General features: G+C 40.2%; 1 long non-coding RNA gene across 1 annotated transcript; it reads right to left on the reverse strand.

The window, feature by feature from the left end:
* Positions 1-494: 494 nt before the first annotated feature.
* LOC309614418 lies at positions 495-25,177 on the reverse strand. The gene is made up of 2 exons (XR_014236164.1): positions 19,638-25,177; positions 495-6,025 (listed from the first exon to the last, which is right to left on the reverse strand). It is a non-coding gene; the product is annotated as an uncharacterized lncRNA (long non-coding RNA).
* Positions 25,178-26,322: the final 1,145 nt, after the last annotated feature.

Consider the following 26,322-nt stretch of genomic DNA (forward strand, 5'->3'; position numbering starts at 1 on the left):
TGTAGGGGACTTACTGTATTGTAAATGGGATTGCTTTCTTAAATTCTTTTTTGGATTGTTCATTGCTAGTGTATAGAAATACAACTGCTTTATGTGTGTTGATCTTGTACTCTGTGAATTTTTAGCTTAAGTAGCTTTCTTGGAGATTCTCCAAGATTTTCAGTATTGTGTCATCTGCCAATAAATATAGTTTTACCTCTTCCTTTCCAAAAAAAAATAATAATAATAATAGAGTGGTTGTGAGGTTGCAACAGGATAACCTGGATAAAGGACTTAGATCAGTGCCAGCCATAGTGAGTTCCTAATAACCGTTAGTGGATAAAGTGATTACTGCCACCCATGATGGCCCAATATTGCTCATAAATAAAATTTTCTGATCAGAAATTTAATCTGGTAGAATACCATTATGTCTCAGTTTTTCCTACATAGATGCAGAAAATAGGTCCAGCCAGTGATCTCCAAAGTTTAAATCATGCACCCCAGTAGTTATAACATTTTTAGTCCACTCCCCGTATATGGGTGTGTTTATTTATTTATAAACTCTATGTATTTAGAACTCTACCACTTCAAACACTGTAATAGCTCTCATTTCACTCAGAGGAAAAGCCAGAGTACTTATAACAGCTGCAAAAGCCCACCCCAAATGAATTAGCCTCCTATTATTTCTCTGATTTCATCTCAATATTCATTCTGCTCCAGCCAACTCTGGTCTCCTGCTTCTTTGCAAACATCACTCAATCATGCATGCTCCCACCTTTGGACATTTGCATTGGTTGTTCCCTCTGCCTGGGAGCCTCTTTCCGCTGATTTCTGCAAGACTCACTCCCTCACCTCTAAGTCTGCACAAATGTCCTCTTCTCAATGAGACCCACCCATCTACCTACATAAAATTGCAACCACCCTTGCTGACTTCCACGCCCCCGTCCTGTTATTCTTTTCTGCTATAATAATCTGTACCTTCTACTATAGTATGTAATTTAATTACTTATATTTATTATTTGATATCTTTCCCTCCCTGCTAGGGCATAAGCTCCCTGAGGCCAGGGAATTGTGTTTTATTCACCAATGTAGCTCAGCCCATAAAACACTGCCTGGCACGTAGTATGTGCTCAATAAATATTTGTTGAGTTAAACCATTGGATGAATGAATGAATGTTTTTCTTCATGCATATGAGTCTAAATCCAGCAAGATAATTTTGTTTTGGTAGAAACTTTTAAGTTGTCCCTCAAGATCCCAACTCTCTTTCTTCCACATAATAGAATTTTCAGCTGGGCTGAAAATTTTCACCAAGAAAAAAAGGCTACATTTCCAAGCCTCCTATCTAGTTTAGCTGAGGTCATGTGACTACATTCTGGCTAATAGGATGTATAAAGAAGTGGCAGGTGGCAGATGAGTAGCTTTGCTGTCTTCTCTGCCCCTTCCTCCGTCTTGCTGCCTGGAACTTGGCTGCTGACATATGGGGCCCTGAGGTCAGTCGAATCTGCAAAGCAGAGAAGAGAGAGAAGCAGCTTGGGTCCAAGGAGTTCATAGCAGCCCTAGACCACCTACCTAGCTTTCAATGGAAAGAAAATAAACTTCTATCTTGTTAAAGACACTATTTTTTTAAGGGCTTTCAGTATCCCTCTCTGCTGCAAATACATAATCCACTACTTTTAACATGGAATAAAAATTAAGTTAGGCTTCTGTTTAACTTCAACGTGCAATTGGCAAGCTTTTCCCAAACACCCAGCCAGCAGAGCAGCCCCCACTAGTTGATTTCTGTTGCTGAGCCTCCAATGTCTAACATTTCTGGAATCTGAGTCATGTATACTCCCTTGTGTTATTACACATAATATATTGTTATGACTTTAATCAAGGAAACATTTTTTCACTTGACTTATTAGTCGTGTTGCTTCTGGATGGTCAGAAACAGCCAAGAGTGCTAGCTAGGATTGCATCATTTTTGTCTGTTCCTTCCTCTGCAGACTGGTTTAAAATCAGATCAGCTAGATCCAGGCAGATACTGGGTCTTGCTTTCATTAGTTTCTGCATTTCATTTTTCAAAAGGAATCAGTTTCCAAGGCAGAGGAAGGAAATAAATACTGTTTGCTGGGTTTTGCTACTGAAGTGATGTAATTTACAAAACAGCAAAATTACAACCTAGAATCCTAAATAGCAATTATAATCTTAAAGAACAAGACAAAATTTTACTCTTAAGCCAACAGCAAAAATAAAGAGTGGGAAACATTGGTAAACTTCACACAAAATTTGACTACTAATTTAATCTCATTTGCCTAGAAGGGGAAAAAAACAAAAACAAAAACAGGCATTCTTTGACACTAAAATTGAAATAGAGAGAACTCTCACAGACAATAAATCCAATTCTAAAGGCCCCAAAGTGGGACAGTAGACATGGAAGGACCCAAAAACTCATAGGAATGAGGTTGCGGATTAACTTTCTAAGCCTAATGATAGATATGATCCTCCGCTAAACAAACAAAAAAGCTAAGTAGGAATTCTCATTTCGTCCTTAAGACAATCCTAGATTTATTGTCTTGGACACACTCGGAGTGGTTTTATAACCCTCCCATTTGTTCTAATGCTCACAAACCATGGTTTAATTTTAGGTAAGTTATTAGTAAGCAAATTTTGGTCCTAAAAAAGGTGAACTTGCTCTTCGTTCAGGATATAGTAATTGAAGGAAGTCTTGGATCGGGGGACCAGTTAAATGCCCATCACCGTGGAATATGCTTTGGGAAACTTTGGCAAGGTCAGTTTTCCCAGAGTGAGGAATGGGCTCAAGGGGGTGGTCTGGAGATGAGTTTAGCTCCTGTGCTGGACAGTTTAGGTGGGGCATGGACAGGGCATTCAACAATGCTAAGAGGGTTTACCGTCAATCTGCCTGATTACATTAAGGAGAAAGCCTCTGTTTGGTGCTAATAGATCCTTAATGCCCTTCCACACTCACTAATTTCCCATTTAACAAAGCGATAGCAGCCCTGAGGTTTTGAGGCTTTAGTAGATGAGCATGCCTAACTAGGGTTTAATTTTTTTTAATTCATTTGCACCGTTACCTTCTATTTATGATAACTGATACTGAGTTCTTCATCATGACAGTGATAGACAAAATTTCCTTTTAAAATAAATACGTGTAAGTAAAAGAACATGAGTTAAACTGCTTTATGTGTATTAAGTAAACTATTGTATACTCAGATGTGGCAAGAATTTGATGGCGCTGCAAGAATGATGAATGCTGGGAAACGCTGGACTGGAGATCCTTTCTCTCCCTTTGTCTTCTGCCATCCTTTTCATATCCTTTAGGAGAGAACTCTGCATTGTGGTCCACACATGACGTCCTGCCATCTATCTTGAATGACAAACCAGTGAAGAGTGGTTTCTCCATTTTTAAATGGTTGAAAAAAAGAAAAAGAAGAATACTTTGTGACCCCTGAAAATCATATGAAATGTGATTTTCAGGATCCACAAATAAACTTTTATGGGCACACAGCCACACCCGTTGTTTATGCGTTACAGTCGCTTCCTCAACATAAAGGCAGAGTCGAGACCCAGACAGTGAAAATAAGATATCCAACTATTGGCAAAGCTGGGGTTTGCACACCTGTTGGGATTCACCCAAGGAGCATCTTATCTTTCTAAGGTTTTGTACTTTGCAGAATGCTTTTCCCATTTATGAGCTCATTTATCCATTGTTCCCTAAAATGCTCCGGGTGAACCACATTGGTTTTGCTACCTGGCTTTCAGCCCTTTTCTTCCAAAGAGAGGAACGAGGTGAGGGAGTGCCCAGCGTGAGTCTTACTGAGCTGCTGAATGAATTAAATGATACGTTAATTATTTTATTTTTGTGTTGTTTATTTCACTCATTATAAATATAGTCCATGTTCATAGAAGAGAAGGAGAAAAATATAGAAAAGTAAAATGGAAAAATCACCTGAAATTCTACCACTCAGCAATAGCAACTAATATCCTAATACACATACACATAAGTGTTTTTTTAAGCTGTAATCTGTGATGATACGGAACAGTCATCAGAAAATCAGAGTCCTCTGTGAACACTAATGAACATAAATCTTTTTACCTTGAGCTTCTAGAGTGTGTAAGCTCAACTCAAGACACCTGTTGAGAAATACAAAAGGACAAATTCTTCTATGGTTTAGTTCAGCTGGATGTTAAGGTCTTTAATCATGTTGTCTGATAAACCTACCTGGTTTTAACTTTAATATCACCTGGTTGGTGAAATACATGCTCACATGGAAAGATAACATTATGTTCACCGGGATTAATTAGTCAGAGTTTCCTCTCCTGACCTATTTCTTTAGGCTGTACTTTTATTTGCATAATTAAAAGGTTACTTATAAGCTGGAAAAACAGGTTTGATTTAGTTCAGATGTGTGACAACTGGTCACTTAGAAAGCATTCCTCTTGCTTCCAATATGGGGTAATACTTGTCAAACTAGTAACACGAGTTAGATTTTTTTTTTTAAATACACAGTAAGTTTAAGTTGATTGTAATTGTGTAAGGAAAAAAAAATTATCCTTAAAATAAGGTGGAGGTGGTGGAGTGCGAGTAGAATTTTAAATTTCTGTTTAAAGCTGTAGTGTCTTCAACACGCTTTCTATGAGTAAAATATGTAGAATGGTAATTTTAAAATAATAAAAGACATGGGACCAATAATGATAACGTTTTCTATTTGTTTTTACTTAGAAAACAGACAACATGGCCTACTGAATTTCACTGTCTATGAAACAGTTCTGGGTTTTTTATATTTAATTATAGTCTTTTTTCTTAAGTGTACGTTTTTCTCAATTAGAATCACAGAATCCTGCAATTATGCTTCTGACTTTTTCTTTTTCTTTTTTTTTTTTTAAGAAAGCAGTTAGCTAACTTTTTTTTTTAAGGGAATAGTTTTTATCTATTTATGTATTTATTTATTTATGGCTGTGTTGGGTCTTCGTTTCTGTGCGAGGGCTTTCTCCAGTTGCGGCAAGCGGGGGCCACTCTTCATCGCGGTGCGTGGGCCTCTCACTATCGCGGCCTCTCTTGTTGCGGAGCACAGGCTCCAGACGCGCAGGCGCAGCAGTTGTGGCTTACGGGCCCAGTTGCTCCGCGGCATGTGGGATCTTCCCAGACCAGGGCTCGAACCCGTGTCCCCTGCATTGGCAGGCAGATTCTCAACCGCTGCGCCACCAGGGAAGCCCCTGACTTTTTCTTTTAATGTTTTTCCCTGATGTAAAAACATCTTATACTCATTATAGAAAAACTGAAAAATACAGAAACATGTAAACTTATAATGAAGAAAATTAAAATTACCCCATAACTCAGAGATGATTTCTATTAATATTTTGGGGGTATTTCTTTCTAATGTTATATATATGTAAATGTTTTATATATGTGTGTGTGTGTGTGTTTTGTATACACACACACCGACAATTATCTTTTTCCATGTTACTACGAAATGTAGATCATATTGTATCAGTTATCATTATAATCACTTTACCATGTTGCTGCAAATTCTTCTTAATTCTCATTTGTAGAAGCTGGGTATGACTTTACTGAATATTAAATGTACCCAAGCTCATTTCATTATTGTTCCATTGTTGGACATTGAGATCTCCTTTAATTGGGGGGTAAAAAAATACAGCCTTTAAAAAATGTAAAGTCTGTAGAAATGCTTATGACAAGAGGAAAAATGTACATATTTGCAGGTGATAAGAGCTGACAACTGGGAGAAAACAAAGATAATAGACTTTGGGGATATAAGCTATTTGTTCCTGTTAGATTTCTATTTAATAAACAAGTGTTAATTCCCTATATCTTCGGACTTTTGAGTCACTCAGTGGGTAAAAGGTTTTTCTTTTCACTTCAAATAATGATAAAATTCCATACAATTTTAAACACTGACTTCAGATGTACTGGACATTTCAAATGATACATCATTCTTTTCGTTGTTATTTATAATAATAGTTATTGAGTACCTGGCATGGATTTTCTATTTGTCGTCTAATCCAGAGGTCAGTCAACTTTGTCTATAAAAGAACAAAGAGTAAATATTTTCGGTTTTGCAAGCCATACAGTCTCTGTGGCAACTACTCAACCTGCCTTTGAATGGAAAGTAGCCAAAGGCAGTGTGTAAAGGGGTGGGCGTGGCTATGTCCCAGTAAGACTTTGTGGACACTGAAATTTGAATTTCATGTAATTTTCATGTGTTACAAAATATTATTCTTCTTTTGATTTTTTTTTTCCCAGCCATTTAAAAATGTAAAAATCATTCTTAGTTCACACCTGTGCCAAACAGTTGGTGGAACGTATCGGGCCCATGGGCCAGTTTGTGCAGTCCTGTTCTAACCTAATCTTCTCAACAAACCTATGAACAGAAATTACTTTGCATCATTTTGTGAATGAGGAAACTGAGGCTCAGAAAGTTTAAATAACTTGCCCAAGGTCACACAGCCAGAAAGTGACAGGGCCAGGATTTAAACCCAGCTCGCTGATGGCAAAGCTCTCATGCCTTTTCGGAGCTGGGTGGTTAGAAGCAATCATGTGACCTCTTCAAACCTCAGTCTTCCCATCGGTAAACTGGGAATCATGAAAAAGTAGCTTTCCATCAAACAGTGGTGAGAATTTGTCATAACAAAGCTTGTTCTTGGCAGTACTAACAGGTGAAAAAAATGCAACCAAGTATTATCTTGTGTTATAATTACTTCTATACAGAGAGGTAGTGACTGAAAGGGTAGAGTTTGGAATAGAACTGTTCGGGTTCAGATCCTGCCTCTACCAGGACCTCAAGCAATGTAAGGTCTTGTACCTTAGTTTCTTATCTATAAAATGGATGATAACCATAGGTCATTAAGGGATTAAATGAGTAAATACAGGTAAAGTAGGTAGATCTGGACTAAGTAGACCTGGCACAGTCAATCAGTTTGAGCCAGTATCATTCTATCTTCTCTTCCTGCACTTCCTGAATAATTCATAACCACAGCATCTGACTTTGCAGCCCTCACACAATGTCAGGCACATCAACATGAGCTCCAAAAATGGTGCTACAGAATGAATGAATGAATAAATGAACAAACAGAATGAATAGATGAACAAACAGACAAATGAATGAAAAAAATAGTGAAAAAATTAAAGTCAAAATTTCAGTGGTGGTTAATTTTTGGCATCTGGTACCATGAGAGCCAGCTTTATTTCTTCTTTCTAATATATTCACTGCATCCTCAATGTAGTCGATGGTCAACATAGACCTTGTCTTGTCTGGGTCATTAATCCATGTCCAGTGCGTGCTTAGAGGTAGAGTTCTTAGCGTCTTAGAGGATCTTGTGGAGGCCCAACTGGGGCAGAAACATGTTTTCAGCGTTAGAACTAGAAGAAACTCAACAAATGACCTTTTCCTGTGGTTCCCCCAGAGTTAAATGTCTCTGATCAAAATGTGTGGCAAGATATAGGATTCCCAACTTTTTATTATACAAACCAAAAGGACCTTAAATTAAAAGAGTAGCAGCTACCAACACCATCATTTCACTTTAGGATGGGTATTGTAATACCAAAGTTAGGAAAAAAAGGACAATTTCTGAATAAAGGGTATTCTTTTCATTGAATAAATCTAGCTCTATTTTTAAAAACAAAAGCAAAAATTCAAATCCCAGCTCTACCACTTCCTAGCTCTGTGGCCTTGAAGAAATCACTTCTCTTAGCCTCAGTGTACTCATCTATAAAATGGGAAAAATACTACTAATAATACCTGCCCTAGGATGTGGCTGTGAACATTCAATAACGTGTCGCTTATAAACAGCACCTTAGCGTGGTATACATCAGGGTTTCTCAGCCTCAGCACCACTGACGCTTTGGGCCACGTCATTCTCCAGGGTGGGGTCTGTCCTGTGCATTGAAGCATGTTTAGCAGCATCCCTGGTCTCCGCTCACTAGATGCCAGTAATAATCTCACCCTCCCTTCTCACCCAGTTGTGAAAACAGTAAGTGTCTTTGGACATTCCCAAATGTTCCCTGAGGGGTAAAACTGCCCCTGACCTAGAACCACTGGCTTACATATCCCCCCCTCCATGACTGGTCCAGTTTCCTGATCTGTATTTAGAACCACTGGTATATTCCAAACCTCGCCTGTTACAGATGAGGAAACCAAAGCCCAGAGTGATCTTCCTGTAGTTATTGCATTAGTTTCCTAGAGTTGCCATAACAAAGTGCCGCAAACTGAATGGTTTAACACAACAGAAGTTTATTTTCTCAGAGTTGTGGAGGACACAAGTCCTAAATCAAAGTGTCAGCAGGGCCATTCTCCCTCCAGAGGTTCTAGGGAAGAATCCTTCCTTGCCTCCTCCAGTTCCTGGTGGCTCCTTGCGTTCCTTGGCTTGTGGCCACATCACTCCAATCTCTGCCTCTGTCTTCACATGGACTTCCTTTCTATATCTCTATCTTCTCCTTTTTTTTATAAGGACCTTTGTCATTGGATTTAGGGCCCACCCCGATAATCCAGAATTGTCTCATCTTGAGATCCTTAACTTTATTATTTGCAAAGACCCTTTGTCCAAATAAGGTTGTATTCAAGGTACCAAGGATTAGGACTTGGACCTGTATTTTGGGGGAAGCACAGTTCAACCCTCTGCAGTTATAAAGCTTGTTGGTGATAGGGCTAGAACCAAGGCTGAAGTATTCTCTCAGGATGATTACTTATTCTCTCTAAATTTCAATTTCCTTATTTGTAAAATTGGCCTAAGTAAGGGATCCACCTCATTGGGTAGTTGGGTTCATAGCAACCCAGTTTGTGATCCTAGTTTTACACATGAAAGTACAATGTCTGGTTTATAGCAAGTGCTCTGGAAAGGTTAGCTATTGGCTGTCATAGTCATGATCATCCGTTTTATTATGATTTGCTCTTCCCTTCAATTAAGTCAACAGAATATCGGTAGGGAAAGATGGCCTCAAGCTACAAACTAGATGTAACATCAACAATTCAATTCTCTGTCTTATAGTATTATTTCCCCCCATGGAAGTTGGTGCAGGATGTGGAACCAGGGGTTCACCTTGGAGAGAAAAGTAATAAGTAATGTCAGGAAAGCACACTGTGTACTTTTCTCTTCGTTGCCTGTAAACCGTCAAGAAAGATGACATTTCTTTTTTTCACGATTAGACTCGAAACTCCTGACATCAATGTTCAGTTACTTTTAAACAGACAGACGGTCTCAGGAAGGATTTTAACCCAGAAGAACGTGTGTTCTGTGCAACTCTCTTCTTCTGGCAAGTTCTGACTGGGAGAAATTTACATACAAATTGATTTCATGCCCTTTTCTTTGTCAAGCTTAGGCTGTTTAAATTTATCTCTTTCCATCTTTAGTAACCCCAATTGAGTTACTAGTTAAAATATACCCTGCTAGTCTCACTAATCTGACTACCTGTAATTGGAGGATTTAATTACCAGCAGTACTTTTGTAATGGAACGATCCTGCCTTGCAGTTTAGCGTCTCAGTTTATCTCCTTGGCAGCAGCAAGGTTATTTGAAAGCCTGAAATATGAAGACACAGGGCAATGCAGTAGAGAGTCTAGGGATTTCTGGAGTGAACTGCACTTAGCCAGCTTCACAGGTGAACTTTGCCTGAAACAAGACTGCAAGCAAAGATCTTGATCACATACACAACTGCTACCTTCCCTTTCTTCCTTGAAATAAGACCTCCAATTTTATTCAGGTATCTGGAGGTGGGTGCTCAAGGAAAGTGAGCTCCCACCACCTTTCCACCCATCCATTGAGCCCTTTTGCCAGAGAATGTTCTAGAAGTGGGCATGTAACCCAGTTCTGGCCACAGACAAAGGGGAAAACCTGATGGAGGACTTTGCAAGAAAGTTTTCTTCCTCTATAAAGAGGGATGCTCAAGGATAGATCCCCTTTTCCTTCCTTTAACATTGCTGTAGGAGGGAGTGCTGAGGCTACAGCACTTCCTGTGACTATGAGGACACTCGCTCAGGGCAAAGCGAAAGTGACAAGGATGATGGGATGGAAAGATGGAGAGGGCTGGTTTCTTGATGGTGTTGGTGATCTCCTGAACCAGTCTTGGAACAACCAGCCTCTGGGTTTTGTTAAGTGAAGGAAAAGATGACCTTATTGTTTGAGCCAAATTTCGTGCAGCTATTGGGACTTGTGGCTGAAAACATCCTGATAAAGAGAATAGTCACAATATTTCCCTCTCCTGGCTCCCTTGACAGAGTGAGAAATGGAACTGCCTCAAACTTTAAATAAGGCATATTGTAGAGCAGTCCTAAAACTTATGTGATTCACCTCCACCCTGGTGGCTAAGGACGCAGGCTTTGGAAGTCACCTGTGCTGGGTTCAAAATCCCGCTCAGCTACATACCTGTGACTTTACCTGTAAAATGGAAATAACACCCAGAGAGAGGGCCATTCACATGCTTTCTGTATGGAGGGTGGTCTCCTCCCTCATGTAGTGCTTTTTTTGTTTGTTTTTTTTTAATTGTATTAGTCAGCTTAGGCTTCCATCATAGAAAATCACAGACTGGGGGTTTTTTTCTTTTTTTAATTTTTATTTATTTATTTTTGGCTGTGTTGGGTCTTCGTTTCTGTGCTAGGGCTTTCTCTAGTTGCGGCGAGCGGGGGCCACTCTTCATCGCGGTGCGCGGGCCTCTCATTATCACGGCCTCTCTTGTTGCGGAGCACAGGCTCCAGACGCGCAGGCTCAGTAATTGTGGCTCACGGGCCCAGTTGCTCCGCGGCACGTGGGATCTTCCCAGACCAGGGCTCGAACCCCTGTCCCCTGCATTGGCAGGCAGATTCTCAACCACTGCGCCACCAGGGAAGCCCCAGACTGGGTGTTTTAACCACAAAAATTTATCCTGTCATACTTCTGGAGGCTGGAAGTCCAAGATCAAGGTTGGTTTCTGGTGAGGGCTGTCTCCTCGACTTGCAGGTGGTGCCTTCTTGCCATGTCCTCACGTGGCCTTTTCTCTGTGCGTGGATGGGGAGAGAGAGATCTCTGGTGTCTCCTCCTCTTCTTAGAAAGATACCAATCTTATCTGATTAGGGCCCCACCCTTATGACTTCAAGACCTTAAAGGCCCCGTCTCCAAAGAGTCATGTTAAGTGTGAGAGCTTCAACACAAATTTTGTTTATTTTTAAAAATATTTATTTATTTATTTGGTTGCACTGGGTCTTAGTTATGGCAGGTGGGCTCCTTAGTTGCAGCATGCGACCTCTCAGTTGCAGCATCCATGTGGGATCTAGTTCCCTGACCAGGGATCGAGCCTGGGCCCCCTGCGTTGGGAGCATGGGTTCTAAACCACTGTACCACCAGGGAAGTCCCCTCAGCATGAATTTTAGAGGGACACAAGTTAGTCCTCAATAGTTATCAATTTCCTAATTTTCAAATTTTTCGCAATTGTTTTCTTTAGGCATATATTGAAAAGACTGTTTTTCAAAGCAAATTGAGAGATTGGACTTGAAGGTTTGTGTAACATTCTAGGCAAACTGTAGGAAAACTCATTTTTTGAAAAAATGGATTTTTAAAAAAAAAATACAGATTTTGGTTCAAATTCCAGCTTTACCATTTATTTACCTCTGTGACCTTGGAAAAGTTGCTTAGCTTCTCTGAGTCTAAGTTTTCATATCCATGAAATAAAGATAATACTGTACCCATCCTCCCCACCTCTACTGGGTTATTGGGAGGAATCAGGGAGCTAACATGTGTAAAGAACTTAGCACCATGGCTGGCAAACAATAGGCTCTCAAGAGACATGATTCTTTTTTTTTTTTTAAGAAATTTATTTTATTTTATTTTATTTTATTTTTGGCTGCATTGGGTCTTCGTTGCTGCACGCGGGCTTTTCTCTGGTTGCGGCAAGCAGGGACTACTCTTTGCTGCGGTGCGCGGGCTTCTCATTGCCCTGGCTTCTCTTGTTGGGAGCACGGGCTCTAGGTGCGTGGGCTTCAGTAGTTGTGGCACACGGGGCTCAGTAGTTGTGGCTCGCGGGCTCTAGAGCACAGGCTCAGTAGTTGTGGTGCATGGGCTTAGTTGCTCCGCGGCATGTAGGATCTTCCCAAATCAGGGCTCGAACCTGTGTCTCCTGCATTGGCAGGCTGATTCTTAACCACTGCGCCACCAGGGAAGCCCGAGACATGATTCTTTAGGTTTTAAACACGAGTGCACTCAATTAGGTGAAAAGGAGTTCAAGTTGCATTCTAGAAAAAAATTACCATTTCTCAAGGGAAAAAAAAGAGCTGTGTAAGTAATTGTTGGCTATTTTTATGATTCTTTTTGGGAATGCAAAGGGAAGATTGCTTTTATCATTCTTTTTACTGTGACTGTAGGTTTAAACAGGGCTCAGAATTCCCAAAAATGCATATTCTTAAAATGACCCCCAATTTGTTTCCACTGAGCCTGCAAACATAGATATCTCGCTAAGGACCCAGCTATAAATTCTTTCCTGGAAAACTTGTATATAATTTGTACTTTAGCCTTGGGGCTAATATCTCAGAATCTCAATGTGTTATTTGAAAATCATCTTTGGGACTTCCCTGGAGGTCCAATGGTTAAGACTCTGCACTTCCACTGCAGGGGGCACGGATTCGATCCCTGGTGGGAGAACTAAGATCCCGCATGCTGTGCAGTGAGGCCAAAAAAAAAAAAAAATCATCTTCTCTGCATCCTCTCTCTTATAACTATTGAGTAAGTAGATTGTTGAGAAAGTAATAACCTTCCAAAACTCAATCGAGGAATCATTGTGTAAGTAAAGAAAAATACAATGTTTTCTCTAGGCTGTTTTCTCTAGTAGCCACTCAGATTTGGTTAGCTTAAAACATTTTAAATATCATCACCCCATTTCTAAACTTTGCCAAAATTCTTCAGCTCTTTGTGAAGGACTGTAGACAGAGGATATTTTTTCTAATTATTTGCCTTTTGGACTTTGATTACCTGGCACTGAAACTAGATACAGTCTTTCTGAAATGGAGCCTCAAGCTATAGGCCTGTTCTCCTATTTTCAAATCCTCTGCTGTGTAACTTTTGGTTTGTTGCTTAACCTCTCTTTGCCTCAGCCTCCTCATCTGTAAACTGAGGATTATGGCGGCCACCACCATATAGGAGTATGGTGAATATTAAATGATTTAATCCATGTAAAAATATTTAACATAGTTCCTGGCACAGAGTAAATATTTGCATCACATGAACACTTAACTTATGGGAAAAGTCAACCACAGGAGCTGGGGAAATTAATGAGAGAGAATAATGTGTACAGCGTAAGTGATTCCACAGGCCGATATGCTCAAGGGGGCCCCGACATGAGCTGGGGTGGGGAGGAGCCTCTGACTATGCCATCCCTTCCCGCAGCCTCGGTCCCAGGTGCAGGCATCTCACCTCCAGGGGTCAGGTGTTTAAAGATGCGTTTATCGTGGAGCTGTGGTCCCCACATGGGTAGCCAGCCACGTCAGTGGACACTCAACCAAAGGGACAACCGTGCATCCCATAGCTGTCCTCAACCTGAAGGCCCTTCCTAAGGGGACTTCAGAGGTAATTCTGACCCTATATTTCACTAGTTACAATTCAAACATTTTCCCCACATTTTAACATCTCTGAAATCAGGATACATCTATAATCATTGGTGTGTCATAGTTTAATTGAAGGCATTTTCTCTTCTCTAGTGATGTATAAAATAACGACGTGAAATAAATAAATAAACAAATAAATAAATAAAATAACGACATGATATATGCACACGTCACCCTGAATGCCGACTCTGATCACTGGCACAGGAGCTAACTCCACTGTATGCATCAGCCACTATTACCCTTACAGTGTCTGTCTTTCCCTACCTCATCCACTCCCTAAATATTCTGCTTTTGGGAATGTATTCCTAACTCAATTTCACGAGTCACATAGTTGTAGCCAGAACAGTCAACCTCTCAGTGGCTGAATTCTTCCGTATTAGACATTCTTCCTTCTTGCTCCCTCACCAAGCCATCCTGCAGAAAGGCAGGATGCTAAGGAAGACGCACGCTTCTTGCAGAAAACCCACATTCATTCAAAGGCAAAGCAGAACAAAAGAACACCGGTAAGCTACCCCAGCCACGGCCACTTTGTAGGAAACCATGAAAATCAAGCCGGAGCAAGCTTGTGAACAAAAGGTGAGCACCGTGAGCTTAGCTAGGTGGTCTGAAAATGCAAACAAACAAATGAGTAAATTTCCACAGAATGTCTTTCGTAAAACACCGTTCCCAACGTCACTACCCAGCCCTGAAAAGACAATCTGTTCAGAGCAACTGGGACTTTTGAGATGGAGCCTTTTACTGGAATGTTAGAAAGAGAAAAGGGCCTTGATAGGAAAAATGAGATTGCCACATGATAGGTAATTTATTACTCATCATTTATATCATGAGTCACAGCTAACCAGAGTTATCTTATCAATACAGCGCTTGCAAAGAAACTATATGGAATAAGTCCCCGCGCATTTAATTCTGCAACCCTCTCCTTCCTTCCTACACAATCAGGGTTCTGGGATAAAAATATAAATTGAAAGAAAATATAATGGACTCTGAAGGAGCATTTTGCTTCCTCCTCTGTAACTGGGGAACCGTAATAATAATTCCTGTTTCACTGGAGCTTTGAGAGGATTCAAAGAAAGATACTCTTTGAGAATTCCTTTTTAAGTGTAAATCACTGCTTCATTTGTGTTATCAATAGGCCTTAAGAGAGGTTCAGACCTGTGCTGCCCAGTAGAAATATAGTGTGAGCCACATATGTAATTTTAAACTTTCTAGTAGCTTTCTTTCAAAAAAAGTTAAAAGGTAAAATTAATTTTAATAATATATAACCAAATATAGCAAAATATTGTTTTAACACATCATCTATACAAAAAATTATTAATTCAATATTTTACTTTTTTTCATACTAAGTCTTTGAAATCAGGGGTGTATTGTAAACTTAGGGTACATCTCAACCCAGACCAGCCACATCTCAAGTGCCCAGGAGCCACAGGTCCCAGGGGTGCCAGAATGGACAGCAGGCATCAAGAGAGAGCTTGTAAGAATGATCTCCAGCTCCTTCCCCTTCTAGTCAAAGAAACTTTTTAATTAAAGTTGTAAAGTTGTTGAATAGGTATTGAATATACATGATACAAGTTCAGCAGGTATGAAATTCTATACAGCGTAAAGTAAATCTCACTCCCTCCTTTGTCTTCCAGAAAATGAGTTTCTGTCCCCAGAGGCAGCCTCAGTTAATAGATTCTCAGAGTCTCCTGCCTCCTTCTAGAAATATTCTAAACAAATAAAAGCATATATTTATGTACATATCCATACACACGTGTCTACATAGTTACCTAAATATATACATATACATATTTTTTTTTACTCTCTTTTCTACACAAATGTGAGCATTCTATACGCACCTTCCAGACCTTGAGTTCTTTCACTTAACACTAACCTTGCTACTTACTAGTTGTGTAACACTGGGCGAGTTATTAAATTTCTCTGTGCCTCCATTTCCTCCTCTGTGAAGTGGAGGGAACGATACCTAAATACTCCAGAGGGTTACTGAGAGGATTAAGCAAGTGAAGAAGCACCTACAACTTAGAATAACACCCGGCACATTCAATAAATATTAGACTTTCTTTTTAGTAGCCACAGTAGTCCATTGCATGGCTCTACTCTAAGCGATGGAAACAGCCCCCTTTCATGGGCACTTAGTTTGCTTTTCCCCCCAGTCTCTTGCTCTTACAAAGAACATCTCAGTGACTAGTCTTGTACATATGTCATCTTGTCCATGTGCAAATACACTAGAGGATCAATCCCAGAATTAGAATTTCTGGGTCTGAAGGTATGTGTGTGTTTAAGTTGGGTTTCACGGCCATATTATCTTCACGGGAGATCCCACCAGTTTACAGTCCCACCGGTGGCGTGGGAGGGGTGCCTGTTTCTCACAGCCTCACTCTCACGGGACACGTCCACTTTGTTTTTCTTCTGCCAGTGTGATAGGTGGGAGACACTACATCATCGAGGTTTTCATTTGTCTTTCCCTTATGGTGAGGCTGGGCGTCTTTTCATACATCTAGGGGTTACTTAAATTTCCTTTTTTGGGAACCTTTGCACATTTTTCTACTGGATTATTGCACTAAACCTTTTTTGACCCTGTCTACCCCACAAACCTTTAGGCCCTCTCTCTGCAGATCACCTGGATGCCTTTTCCCCCGCACCCTTCCCTGGCAGTAATCTAGACTGCCTTTCTGGTGTTATCTTGAGCTATAATTTCAATCTCATATTGTTCAGTTTTCACACAAAATAGCATATGTCCTTGCTCAAATCGTAAGTATCTCCAGGGCAGGAGTGGACTTCATGTTCTGAGAATGCCCGGCTCTCAGCCATGAATAAGGCAGGCATCTGATGAATACTTTTCAAATTTAATTTTGTAATTGAAAATCAGTGGCAGATAGTTATAGAAAAAAGAACATCACTCTTCCAACATTTTCTTTTTCAAATTATTCAAATTATTTAATTTATTCCATGATTAAAATTACAAAATGTTTAGCTCTTATTATTTTAAAATTATTAAAACTATTGGGGTTTTATTAAATTACTAAAATTTCAGCACCTCAGGAGCAAAGACAGTTTCTCTCTCCCCAAAGAGAACTAAACAGTTCGTTAAACACCTTTAAAGAGTTTACCTATGATGATACAAACTTATATAACAAGTATAGGGTGTGTGTGTGTGTGTGTGTGTGTGTGTAAACAGAAACACATATGGTTTGGGAAAGGTTGTTAGCAAAAATCAGACCCTACATTTTGTTTTTCAATTTGTGATTCTTTTACTTCAAGCATTTATTCAACAAATATTTATTGAGCACTTACTATGTGCCAGGAGTCATGTTTTGTTTTGTTTTGTTTGCTTGGATGTGCATTTCTTTTTTGTTTTTGGTTTTTAAAAAGTGATTTCTGTGATCAAGGAAGTTTGGGAAACAACGAGATGGTCACAGAATCCTGGGTTTAGAATAACCTTCCAGATTTCTTTTCCCCTGTCTCCAGAGCATCTGACAAATCCACGTCAGTCTAGAATCTATCGTAGTTTAAAAGGCCTCCAGTGAAAGCGACTTCACTGCAATCTTTAGCACCTCTTCTAGAGTTTGCTCAGTTCCGTGTTCTTTGAAGGAAATGATCCCTGTAACAGATAATAAATGATGCACTAAAGTGCATCATCAGGTCCATAGCATGGACCTGTGTCAAAGGAATAAAACATGGTGACATATTAGATTTAGGAGATGTGTTAGGATCAAAGAATCTAGTCCCAATAGTTGTTGAATCTGCTTGTGCAGACATGTAACTTTGCTGTAGAAGACATTCAGCTCCTGTGAGCCTTCATTTTCAAAGCCAGTACTAAAAGCTAATGTGTAGAGGGAAAAAAATCAAGTATGATCAAAAATTACCCTTGACCATCCTTTCTGTTATCATAGTAGAGCAGGCAGGGACCAGACAAATCTCAGGACCAGGAAATGCCCACTTCATCTCTTCCTTGAAATAGTGCACACGATTGCCTGGGTAATTTAAATCCTTCTTTTTTCTCTCTCCCTCTTTTCTCTCCACACACATATAGTAGAATTCAGGGAGGTGAAATGGACCTAGAGGTGGCTGTACTTTAATAATAACTACCCTGTATGCTTCTTCTGAGGATTAAAAATATACTTCGTGTAAAGCAGCTAGTTCAGGGCTTGGCACATGGTAAACATCCAACAAATTTTAGCTCTCATCACTATTCCTACTATTACTTCTCTACTGAAAAAATGTTCCTTCTTTTGAGAAATTCTTGAAGCCAGGTTTCACATTTCATTCTGTCTTAGTCACCCAAGCCCACTTCCAGCAACAATGCAGACATATAATTTTGTCTTCATCCCATGAGTAGTTTCATGGCACAGTCACTGGCAAATAAGTGATCGATAAACACTTGTTAGATGAATTACAAAATCTGTGGTTCAGAAGTGATATGGGCAAAATAAAGGAGGAAGATTATCTGATAATAGCACTTGCCTAATACCATCAAGATTTTTAAAAAATAAGTCTGATGTTTAATAAATGTCTAAATTGGCTTTAGCTTTTAAAAAGGCCATATACTCTTACATTTATTCTGTATTTCTTACACTCCTACCCTGTGCCAGGCTCTGAGCTAGGCCCAGAGATCTGGTAATGACAGATAAGAGCCCTTGGAGACCCGTAGGGGAGAAAGCAATAAATAAAGACAGTCCAAGAGATTATTTCAGATTCCAATGCATCATGCAGGAAATAAACAGAGAGATGGGATAGAAAGTGACTGAAGAGGAAACCAACCTCTACAGGGATTCGGGAAGGGCCTCCCAGGGGGAGTATATTTGAGCTGAGATCTGCGGTGATAACTTAGTGTCAAAATGTAGTACCAGTGTAAAAAATAAAAATGTTTAAACGTGTGATAGAGTCTGAAGATAACAGCTTCATTTGCATTCTCCCCTTTAAAGAGAAATCATGGCAAAGCATTTAAAAGTCTGATTTAGAAAGAATGCAGACAAAGGGGACCCCCTTTGAACTGCTATTTGGGAGTAGAAATTGATACAACACTTTGGAAAACAATTGATGACATCTAGTTAAAGCTGAGGGTGTGGGGCTTCCCTGGTGGTGCAGTGGTTAAGAATCTGCCTGCCAATGCAGGGGACATGGGTTCGATCCCTGGTCTGGGAAGATCCCACATGCCATGGAGCCACTAAGCCCGTGCGCCACAACTACTGAGCCTGCGCTCTGGAGCCAGCGTACCACAACTACTGAGCCCACGAGCCACAACTACTGAGCCCACGTACCACAACTACTGAAGCCTGCACACCTAGAGCCCATGCTCCACAACAAGAGAAGCCATCACAATGAGAAGCCCGCTTACCGCAATGAAGAGTAGCCCCCACTCGCCACAAGTAAAAGAAAGCCCATGCACAGCAATGAGGACCCAACGCAGCCAAAAATAAAATTAATTAATTAATTAATTAAAATATATATATATATCACCTCTTAGGGAAGTAAGGAAGTAATTGTAAAGTCAAACTATAAGACAAAAGGAATTAACTCCACAAATATTTACAGAAGACTTAAAATGTGCCAGGTACTAGTCAAGGCTCTAAGAAAACCATGGTGAATGAAACCATCAAAGACTGTGGCCTCATGGACATAATGGAGGAAGACACAGCAGAAACAAATAAAAAGCCCCAGCACTTGCTGCATACTTAATGTATATACCCAGTTTGTGATGCTGGTTTTACGTAAGAGGAAACTGAGCCTCAGAGAAATTGTCATTTGTCAGCTAGTAAGATGCAGGACATACTAGCCCAATGCCTTAGTCCCTGGACTCCACTTGAGTCCATGCCTACCCTCCCCACTGGACCCCATGGGAAGACAGATATGAGTTTTCATTTAGCACGCTGCCCACTGCCTGGCTGAGAAGGAGTTGCATAGTTTTGGGGTGAGAGTAGGGAGATTGGAGAGCCATCCAGAACTAAAATCTGCAGAGAAGACTGGGAGAAGAAACAGATTTCAGAATTAGCTACTCAGATATGGGAAGAGAGCCCATGGAAATAGGAAGAAAGAAGGCCCCTTTCTCCATGCTAAGCACTGCCTTGAGCACCTTACCTGCCTTCTCTCCTTTCATCCTTGAAGAAAATCCCACAGCTAGTCCTTGGCAGCTCTAGAGTTTGAACCTGGCTGTCTCCAGAACTGAAATAACACTCAACCACTGAAATAACAAAATCAGACAAAATTCTGACATGCCTTCCATAAGGGGGCAGTAGGAAGAAAAGTGAAGGTGGGCAGAGGAAAATCAAAATCAGGTGTCCCCTGTTAATTTTTATCCTCCACTGATGAGGAAGTCCTGGTCTGGGAAGCAGCAGCCCACAGGCTGGAAAAAGGAATACTGACATCATTGTGCCCAGGGGTCATGCCTCCTGCTTCCGGAAGAGAATGACCCTCATGGGGACACTGTGCTGAATTTGTCTTTTGCTACATTTTTTTCTAACAGGAAAGTGTAAACATACAGAAACGTAGAAAAAAATAATATAATGAGTATCCCTGTACCCTTCACCCACAATAAATGACTGTTAACATTCCATATTAGCTTTAAGACATTTCTATTTTTTTAATTTTCAGATAGGTGATTTCCTTTTATTTCCATCTTTCTTTACATTTACCTTGTTTCTCTTTCTGCTAAATTCCTAAGTTAAATGTTAACTTATTTATCCTCCATCTTTCTTTCCTAAAAATACATTCAAAGCTCTATATTTTCCTTCTATCACTGCAGGTGCATCTCACATTTTTTTAAAAAAGGCAATTCTGTTTATGTACATGCATGCATAATTATATAATTTTCATAAATACATAATTTTAAATATCACAATCACCTAATTTTCTTCCTTTTTTTCCCTTGATTTCTGCCACCTTCTCCCCTCTTCTCCATAACACTCTTGCTTCCGAACACCCAGCCCCATACACAACCAGTCTTCACACTGAATTTCCTATCATTTCATATTTTTATCCAGGTTCAAGTAATCCTGGGCAAGGATAGTTTATCATCGTTTGTTTTACCAAAATGGGGTAGTATTTTACACGTTAGTGCATTATACTCTTGTCACTCAATGATACTTAATGGAAATTCGTTTGACACAATTCTTACAGATTTATTCATTTTTGCTTATTGTCTGTACAGTCGTCCCTTGGTAACCTTGGGTGAATTGGTTCCAGGACTACCACCCACCATACCAAAATCCACGGATGCTCAAGTGCCTTATATTAAATAGTGTAGTACGGTCGGCCCTCCGTATCTGTGGGTTCCACATCTGCGGATTCAAAGGGCCTACTGTATAATATTCCACAGTGTGAATGTGCCAGTATTTATTCCTTTTGTTTCCAGTTTTTTGCTACCATTAACAATGCTGCAATACACATCTTTCAGTATTAAAAAAAAAAAAAATCCCAGGTGTCCTAGGAGTAGGAGGTTGCTACAGTGCCCCTGTGGCAGGTGAGCTGAGAGGCTTACTAGCGAGGGCTCTTCTCTGACCTGCCTTCCAGCATCTGCACAATAAGGAGATCAGATTAGAAAAGGACCAGGGTCCCTCCCTGCTGATGGAATTTTTTACAGTCAAATCATTCATTCACTCATGCAGTCACCTCGCACAAACTAATTGAGTCCCTGGGATGTTCAGACACCGACCTAGGCCCTGTGACTTGACCACGAAGAGGGCAGAGCTGCTGTGCTCCTGGGGAGAAGCAGATGATAAACACACAAGTAAATGATATCAACTCCGCATGTTGAGAAGTGCTGGGAGTTGCAGGATGATGGAGATGGTCTCTCTGCACAGGTGGCATTTACAGAGATGTGACTCGGTCAGTAATCAAAATGAGTCTCGTGATATTAAATGAGTGTATATTTTGATGCATCCGTAGTTCTTTCCGATCGCTGAGTCTCCAGTGAGGGCACTCTTGGAATCAGTCTAGTTTCTAGACCTTCAGAGTCTGGTCCTGTAAATCGGAAGCGAAGCCTGAGAAATCCCCATTTTTGGAAAACTCAGCAGGTGATTCAATGCACAGTCAGGTTTGGGAATGACTTCATGATTGTCAGGAAGCAGAAAAGGCTAGGGAGGAAGGAAAGTGGGGATTTGAATTGAAAAGGCTGGCTCAGAGAACTTTCTCTCTCCCCCAACCCCATCCAGAAAGTTATGCCTTTCAAAATCTTAAACTGCAAAGAGAGAAATCCCACAGGGACCCCCACCCCCTTCCCCAGGAAACACCCTAGGACTATTTCTAGGGCTTGATTCATTTGATGTGCAGTTAGAGAAGTGAAAAACAGCGGTGGGGCTGCCGGAAACCCAGCAGAAAGAAAAATCTCGAATTGCAAATGTAAAACTCCCACCCTCTGACAAAGATTATGCTGATGGCACTGAAAGCCAAAAACAGAGGCAGAAATGACCTGATACTGGAATATCCAAGAAGTGAAACGCCAGGGGGCAAGTCAGGATACCATCCCCCTACCCCATTATTATTCTGGAAATAATAATACCTACCTCAAAGAGTTGTCATGAGGATTAAAAATAAGACCGTTGTCATATCCAGCGTTGAGCGGCCCTGGGTGCTTCATTGGGGCTGGTTCCTGGCAGCTCCCTTCCCCCAAGCAAATTCTTCCTCCGTTGATCCTAATGCATCCAAGAAATCCCTGTGGTTACTGTGGACATGATCTGGGGACTTAGCTAGTGGGCTTACCCAGGTGGCACATTGTAACTTTACTCCCACAATTTGGAAAAAACGAACAGAGCCGTTCTGACCCTTTTCATTTCTTTTGCTTCTGCATCCCTACCTCAAGCCTGCACGCTGGTCATGATCTACGATCTTTATTAAAACCCGTGAGGATGCTCCAAACCGCACACGCTCGAAGAGGCCAGGGCTTCCTTCAACAGGTTCTTTTTGTTTTACCGCCTTCATTTCCCAACTTCGCTGATAATTGATGTGAATGATATAAAGGAGCTTTCTTTTGTTAGTATGTCGCTGATTTTCTCCTATCATTGGGCTTTCAATCTCACTCTTTCCGAAAATTTCACTTTAGTCCATTTTAGGATAGTCCCAAGGGAACCCTTAACAGCTGTTTTCAAGGCAGTGTTGTGAAAACAACCCAAAATGGTCCCTGGTTTGCTCTGTTTACACAACTGTGAGGGGATGGGGAGCAAAATGTTTGAAAGTCATTTCATTTAAATTTTCTCTTTAAAAAATGTATTAAAATATGAGTTATTTTAATACATAGATGCGTGTTGTTAAATATGTATTTTATTTATAAATACATATGCATTTAAAAAATTTTTTTTGGTTGTGCTGGGTCTTCGTTGCCGCACACGGGCTCCTCAGTTGCGGCATGTGAACTATTAGTTGCAGCATGCGAACTATTAGTTGCGGCATGCATGTGGGATCTAGTTCTCCGACCAGGGATCGAACACCAGCCCCCTGCATTGGGAGCACGGAGTCTTAACCACTGCGTCACCAGGGAAGTCCCTAAATATGTATTTTAAATATGTATTTATGTAATATGCAAATGTCACATATTACAAATATGTAAATATGTACATAACACGTATGTATTAAATGGTACTATGCATTAAAGTATGTATATTATTATGTATTAAAATGCATATGTAAATATGTATTTAAATACATAAAATATGTATACATACATATATATGAACCAAGCACTTGCTTCAAGTGGTACCTTTGGATAATAGGGAATTTTTGTATGAGTGTCAGCACCGACATTCTTCCAGAGATCGATTTCTGTAGCCCCATCTGAAACACTTATTGGATATTTTTGCTGGTTATTGATTTAAAAAATTTAGAAAAGGGCAGTGAGAGGAGATACCACCTCTCGTCCAACCACTCCCAAATCAGGGCTCTAGCACTGAGCTACCTTCTAGCCCTTTCCCCTCCTCACCCCCCACCCCCCCGCAGTAACCATTTTAAACCTTTAGACCAGCACCTCTGTTTACTGTTCCTCCTTGTATCCTGTCTACCCATGGTCACAAGCTCTGCCCAAATTGCTATCTTAGAAAACTCAAAAATATTTTTGAGGGAAGGGACGTGGGGGGCGGAGAGAGGAATGGGTAACAGTTCAGAAAAGCAGATACAAAGTTAAGAAACTTTCGCTGTATAATCCGTCATCTGCGCCCCACCCCCATAAGACCCTTCCCCCTACACTGCACCTTCCCGAGGCACTTCACACTTTGTACCTGGGGTGAAAAGGGAGGGAATTTACAGCCCTCGGTGAAAATGTCCAGAGTCAAATTATATACTCTTATGGTGAAGAGAGGGGAGTGGGCAGTGGCGGGAGCACGGCTTTAACAAATCCTAGGCAGGCTTTCGTCCTGGCCGACTAGCTCGCGTCATGATAATACAATTTTGTATGTTAAACAACAGATGTCAAACAGAAGAAAGAGACGGGGTCTTTGCTTTTCTTCTCCCGTGGACCTTGCTGCCCCAAAGCAGCCATTTTTTCAGTTGCCATGACAGTGGTCATAGGAGTTTATCATTTTCCCATGCCTGCTGCATGCTAATGCCGAATCAATTCACGAATGTTTTCTGGTTAAGGGAAGAAAGGGTCCAAACCACAATCTGCCATTGTGCTGCAGAGGGAGACATGACCAGTGCCTTTTCGCTCTCCCCACAATCCTCAGCTCCCGCTTTATGGGGCAATTTCTGTAAAGCAGTTTTGATTTGCCTGTCTATTAAGATACATAGTCACAATCAGCCATAGAACTCCTGATGCTGTATGTGCGAATTGACAAAGCAGGTTAACCATTGCTTTTTTTTCGAAAAGAAGTTGTAAAGGACAAAGATCATCTAGATAGTAACCATAAGTAACATCTATAAATCAAATATGTATATTAGATATATAACAATTCTACTCTTTCTTCCTGAATACTAATCCCACTTTCAAAGCATCAGACCCATTTACACACTGAATAGGAGATGAAAGCTCTTTTGAGACTTATCAAAAATGAGAAAATCATAATATTTTTATAAGAAGAGCACCTTCCTTCAATAAACAAAGATGATGTAGAAATTAAGAAATACCACACTTGGAAGGACTTCTTAGAATGAAGGAAATTTATTCTGAAAAATGGACATAAAGGAAAAATGAAAAAGTAGTTAAACCCAGATGATGGGTACACAGATGTTTCTTATATTATTCTTGGTACTTCTCTGTGTGTTTGAAATATTTTATAATTCCTAAAAACTTTATGAATCAAAGTCTTTCTTTTTGGCTTTTAATTAACAGTGTTTAAGTCATAGCCAAATGAGGAAAAAGGGGGAGAAAAGGAAGAATAAACAATGTAGCAGGGCAGAAGCAAAACTAAAGCCCAAAGTGATTTACAGCATACTTACGTTTATTTCCCTCTTAATTTCTAACAGAAAGTGGTGGTGGTTGTCTGCTGATGTTTGCTTATTTTTTTCTTCCTAATCCCTTAAAAAAAAATTCTTGCATCAGTTGACCGCTAAAATGATTACTTCAATTGTTGATAGAGTTTATTCTCCGGAATTGAAAAACCAGTTGCTTTTATATGCATTGTCTGCCTTATTTTTTAGGCATCTGGCACATTTTATTCCTTTTTTGTTATTTTGAGTTGTTCTTTTATCATTATCTGCAGGAAGCAGCATTAGCATGCCCAAGATAAGACGAGGGATCCAGATGTGCATATCAAAGGATGAACAGCTACTTATTAAGAAAAACTTTTCTTTTTAAGCCCAGCTTCTGTTCAAAGGCATAATAAAGCCTATGGCGTTAGTGACAAACTGGTAATTCAATGCCTTGTCACTGCCATGCATTGGAATGGGGAAAAAAAGGCAGGTCAAAGAAATTGGTAAGGTCCACACTTTAGAATTCTGAAAAGACAGAACTAGTAAAAGTTCATCTTCTCCAGCCGTATGCATTTATATCCTGCTGTGTTTATTCACTGTTTTCTGGGGGAAATGAATGAGCCACAAATGGGCTGGCTGGCTGTTATGATTAAGGATGAATTTTAAATCACCAGGTTATTTTTTTAGAAGAGTGAAATATGTTTACATTGAAAGCATCTGATTCCAGTGTCATCGACCGGCATGTGCTTTCTCTGCAATCAAAACACGCTTAGTAACACACGAGGCGTGCATTTAGGTGAAAGAACCCAGCGCTGTAATAGTTCATAAAGTAAATCTGAAAATCCCTTCCACTGTTCCTCTGCTTCTCATGTTAGATCACTCCCTCCCCCCTCCGTGTGCATCTCTCTGTGTCCCTTGTGGGAATTTACATTCCTAGACGCACATAGCTACACACATAGATTCATAAAGGCACAAATCTACACACTGTATTTAGTGGTGGTGTTTTTTTTTAATTAGTGCTGCCAAACCATACGTGTGCTTCCTTGATCTCGGCAGTTTGATTTGCCAATCATTCCAACTTGGCACACATAAGTCGACCTCATTCTTTTTCATTTATACATTAGTGGTCCATAACCACTGTACCGTGGTTATGTACCGTGATGTCCATAGCCACTTCCCTTTTGGTGGCCATTTCAGTTTCTTCCAGTGTTTCCCAATTGCAAAAAAAGGATGCAAAAAATATCTTCACACATATATTTTTGTGTGCTCATCCCCTGTTCTTTTTGCACATTACTTTTCTCTGTTGTCCAAAAAATACTTCTTTTAGTCGCTGGGGAAAGTTATGCATCTATAAACTTAAGTCTAAAGCAAATTAGAAATAAGCTTGTCTCTTACTTTCTCTTAAGATTAAGAGAAACTGTAGATTTCA

Source organism: Balaenoptera borealis (assembly GCF_965194805.1).
Source record: "Balaenoptera borealis genome assembly, chromosome: 16".
In the NCBI taxonomy this organism is placed as follows: Eukaryota; Metazoa; Chordata; class Mammalia; order Artiodactyla; family Balaenopteridae; genus Balaenoptera; species Balaenoptera borealis.